The sequence below is a fragment of the Pristiophorus japonicus genome, unplaced genomic scaffold, assembly GCF_044704955.1.
Source record: "Pristiophorus japonicus isolate sPriJap1 unplaced genomic scaffold, sPriJap1.hap1 HAP1_SCAFFOLD_2409, whole genome shotgun sequence".
In the NCBI taxonomy this organism is placed as follows: Eukaryota; Metazoa; Chordata; class Chondrichthyes; family Pristiophoridae; genus Pristiophorus; species Pristiophorus japonicus.
Window position 1 is genome coordinate 15,001 of NW_027252133.1, and position 4,948 is coordinate 19,948.

At 39.9% G+C, this 4,948-nt stretch overlaps 1 long non-coding RNA gene across 1 annotated transcript in view; it reads right to left on the minus strand.

Moving 5' to 3' along the window:
- LOC139245828 (uncharacterized) overlaps window positions 1-3,799 on the minus strand; it is an 8,372-nt gene extending 4,573 nt beyond the window's left edge. The window contains exons 1-2 of the long non-coding RNA XR_011590115.1: window positions 3,760-3,799; window positions 3,485-3,509 (exon numbers count right to left, since the gene is read on the minus strand). This is a non-coding gene — a long non-coding RNA (uncharacterized lncRNA). The remainder of the gene's footprint in view (window positions 1-3,484; window positions 3,510-3,759) is intronic.
- Between the last annotated feature and the right edge of the window lie 1,149 nt (window positions 3,800-4,948).

The following is a 4,948-nucleotide window of genomic DNA, read 5'->3' on the forward strand; positions in this document are numbered from 1 at the left end:
ACCTTATTGAATGCATTTTGCAAATCCAAATATACTACATTCACTGGTTCCCCTTTATCTACGCTGCTAGTTATATCCTCAAAAAACTCTAATAAATTTGTCAAACACAATTTCCCTTTCATAAAACCATGTTGACTTCCTAATCATGTTATGATTTTCTAAGTGCCCTGATACCACTTCCTTAACAATGGATTCCAGCATTTTCCCGACGACTGATGTCAGGCAAACTGGCTGTAGTTCCCGGTTTTCTTTCTCCCTCCTTTCTTGAATAGCGGTGTTACATTTGCTACCTTCCAATCCGCTGGCACTGTTCAAGAATTTAAGCAAATTTGGAAGATCAAAACCAATGCATTCACTATCTCTGTACCCACTTCTTTTAAAACTCTAGGATGTAGGCCGTCAGGTCCAGGGGATTTATCAGCTTTTAGTCCCATTAGTTTCTCAAGCACTTTTCTTATATTAATTAGATTAAGTTCCTGACCCTCATTAGACCCTTGGTTCCCCACCATTTTTGGTATGCTTTTTGTGTCTTCTTCTGTGAAGAAAGATACAAAATATTTGTGTAACGTTTCTGCCATTTCCTTATTCCCCATAATAATTTCTCCCGTCTCAGCCTCTACGGGACTAATGTTTGCTTTTGCTACTCTCTTCCTTTTTACATACTTGTAGAAACTCTTACAATCTGTTTTTATATTTCTTGCAAGTTTTATCTCATATTCAATTTTTTTCCCTTTTTAAAATCAATCTTTTGGTCATCCTTTGCTAGTTTCTGAAACTCTTCCAATCCTCAGGCTTACTACTATTCTTCACAACATTATAAGCTTCTTCTTTCAATCTAAATGCTATCCTTAACTTCTTTAGTTAGCCATGGATGGAACACTTTTCCTGTGGAGACTTTGTTTCTTCATGGAATGTATTTCTGTTGAGAATTATGAAATATTTCTTTAAATGTTAGCCATTGCTTATCTACTGCCATACCTTTTAATCTTTTTTTCCAATCTAACTTAGTCAACTCGCTCCTCAATTGGCTTTAAGTTTAAGACTTGAGTTTCGGACTTAGGCAAGTCACTCTAAAACTTAACGTGAAATTCCATCATATTATGATCACTCTGCCCCAGAGGATCCTTTACTATGAGATTGCTAATGAACACCGTTTCATTGCACAATAAAATAACTGGTTCCCTGGTTGGTTCTATGATGTATTGTTCTAGGAAACTGCCCCGATTGCATTTCATGAACTCGTCCTCCTGACTACTGTTGACAATTTGATTTGTCCAGTCTATATGAAGATTAAAGTCCCCTATGATTATTGCATTACCTTTGTTCCAAGCTCCGACTAGTTCTTGATTAATATTCTGTCCAACGGTATAAGCTACTGTTAGGGGACCTATATCCTACTACCACCACCAGGGTTTTTTGCCTCTGGTTATTCATTATTTCCACCCATACTGTTTCAACTTCCGATTCTTCCAGGCCGAGATCTTTTCTCTCTACTGTCCATATGTCATCCTTTATCAGGGCTACCCCCCTTCCTTTTCCATTTTGCCTGTCTTTTCTGAAACATTTAGTTCCCAACCTTGGTCACCTTGCAACCATGTCTCTGTAAAGGCTATTAGATCAAACTCATTTATCTCTTGTGCCACTAGTTCGTCTATCTTTTGATGAATACTTTGTGCATTCAGGTAAAGAGCCTCTAATTAAATGTTTTACCATTATTCTCTGCTTTGACCATATTCTCTGCTGCACTGCAACCGTTAAACTCACTGTCCCTTCCTGTCACACTCTGCTTATTTTCACCCAAATCGCTACATTGCTCTATTGCCTTGACCTTTCTCTTCAGATTTCTAAATTTCCTCTCACCTGACCCACCCCACCCCACCCCCTTTTTTAAATTTAAAGGCATATCTACAGACCTAGTTATTCGATTCATCAGCATGCTGTTCCCAGCCTGGTTTAAATGAAGCCTGTCCCGATGGAACAGCTGCTGCTTTCCCCAGTACTGGTGCCAGTGCCCTATGAATTGAAACCCCTTCTTCCCACACCACACTTTGGTGAGCCATGGATTTAACTCTTTGATCTGCTTGGCCCCAAGGACAATTTACATGTGGTTCAGATAGTAATCCAGAAATTATTACCCTTGAGATTCTGCTTATTAATTTAGACCCTAGCTCCTCAAACTCCCTCAGCAGAACCTCATTCTTAATTCTATCTATGTCGTTGGTACCTACATGGACCACAACAACTGGATCTTCCCCCTCTCACTCCAAGTTCTTCTTCAGCCGCAAGGAGATACCCTCAACCCTGGCACCAGGCAGGCTACACAGCCTTCGTGACTCTCTTTCACAGGTGCAGAGAACAGTATTTATCCCTCTGACTATACTGTTCACTACCACATTCTTTCCTTCTCCTCCCCCGTCAAGTTGCAGGCACTTACCACAGATGTGTTTGCTCGGGATCACGATGCTCTCAACAAACTTCCACATGCTGCAGTTATGACACACTACCTGCTCTGAAATCTCTAACCTGGTTTTATTCATTAATTACTTGGTTAAAGCTTTTATTCAATCGCTATTTTAGTTTTGTTTGATTATTTTATCTAGTTTAGGTTAATAATTTAATAAAGTTAGTTTCACAGCTTTTAATTTAACCCCCTTTCCTAAGAGAGCACAAAAAAAGTTGTAATACTCACCAGCCAATCACCTACGTGCTCTCCTGTGATATTACTTTGATTTTTTTTGTTGTTGAATTTGAATCGGAGCCTCGCCACTGCCGCTACTTCAATTCAGGTCTGCTCTCGGGCTTCTCTTTATCCTCTCGCCGCTGCTTCAATTCAGGTCCGCTTTCATGCCGCTCTCAATCCTCTCGCCACTGCCACTGCTTCTCCTATTGTGCGACGTCACTCATTGTTTTTTTGGAAATCGCTGAAGGTTCCGCCGCCGCTGATACCGCCTCCAATTACGTCCTTCCCTCTCTTCTCCGAGTTCCCACTCTTTCTAAATAAAACACTCTGTACAAGTGCACTCCATTTAATCCTGCTCTGTGCTCTGCAGACCTGTTTACTTTTATACTATAGCAGCCCCACCCAAGTTACAAGTGCCGTCTCAGCTCTGTGCTCTCTGCTTCCAGTAATTAGCACCTATACAAGAAAAACACTTACGGCTGACTGCCACTGGCAGGCATTTTTCTGTTAACTACAGTTTTTAAAGTTCTAGGTTTAAATCAAAATATTGAACTAACTTTCACTTTTTACAGCTTCTACTTACTAATACTTACCAGAAATTCCCACTTTTTCCAAATTTTCAAATAAAATACTCTGTTCAAGTGCACTCGGTTTAATCCCGCTCTGTGCAGTCCGCCCGTGTTGTCAGCGAACACCACCTTCCGATTTGAAGGCCTTTCAAGGCTGGGCCTTGCCAAAATTACCCACATCTCGGCAACAAATAAAGCAAATAAAAGACCATTTTAAAATGCTAACTGCACTTACCGGATAGAACAGTACAATTCAGGCCCTGTTTAAAGAAAGAAAAACATTTTTATCAAATTACATTTCTTGTATGAGCAAACTCAACACTACATTTAATGCAGTTATGGGCCATGAGCAAAAATGCCTGACAGAGTCACTTATCAACTGACATCCAGTAAGTTAACATTTTTATAATGGTTATGGTCATACCATTGCTCCTCTTTAAAAAAAAAATATATGTACATTTACTTCTTTATCAGTATGATATGCATTTAGTTCCTGTTTCCTTTGCTCACCCGATATATAATTGTTGAGTATGAAGCACCCAATTCTGTGCTAGCAACTTCCCATAAACAACAATGACCAGTTAATTTGGTTTTGGTGGTGTTGTCTGAGAGAGGAATATTGGCTAAGACACTGGGAAAGCCCCTTGCTCGTATTTGACTCTGTGCCATAGGAGCTTTAATGTCCACCAGCCTAGGCAGACAGAACATTGGTTTATTACCCCCTTCTCAGTACTGCACTGAAGTATTAGCTTTGATAATCCATTTAAGTTCTGGAGCGTTAGACAAACTTACAACTTTCAGATCAATAGGCGAGAGTGTTACCAACTGAGCCAACCTAAAACAATTCATCTTGAAACAAGAGGATTATAATAAGGGAGTTTATTATAATGAAATTCAAACACAACACTCTTCAGACCTTCTTGATAAACTGGTTTTAAATGAGCTTTTGGTGCAGACTCAACAGAGCAGTGTTTTACAAAACCACAAGATTGCACACATTAACAACATTATCTTTGATGACACACAATGTTGGAAATTCCCCTGCAATTTATTTCCTTCCGATACTTATCCAACTCCTTTTTGAAAGATAAAATTGAGTCTGCTTCCACCACCCTTTCAGGCAATGCACTCCAAACTTTAACCACTCACTGCGTAAAAATGTTTTTTCTTACATCGCCTTTGGTTCTTTTCCAATAACCTTAAATCTGTGTCCTGTGGTTCTCGACCCTTCTGCCAATGGGAACAGTTTCTATCTACCCTGTCCAGACCCCTCACAATTTTGAGCAGCTCTACCAAATCTCCTCTCAATCTTCTCTGTTCCAAGGAGAATAACCCCAAGCTTCTCCAGTCTATCAACGTAACTGAAGTCCCTCATTCTTGGAATCATTCTAGAAATCTTTTCTGCACCTTCTCTAAGGGCTTCACATCCTTCCTAAACTGTGGTGCCCAGAATTGGTCACAATACTCCAGTTGGGCCCAAACCAGTGTTAGATACAGGTTCATCATAATTTCCACACTTTTGTACTCTATACCTATTTATGAAGCCCAGGATCCCGTAAGCCTTTTTAACTACTTTCTCAACCTGCCCTGCCACCTTCAATGATTTAGGCACACATAACCCAGTCTCTTTGTTCGTGCATCCCCTTTAGGATTGTACCATTTAGTTTATATGTCCTCTCCTCATTCTTTCTACCAAGAA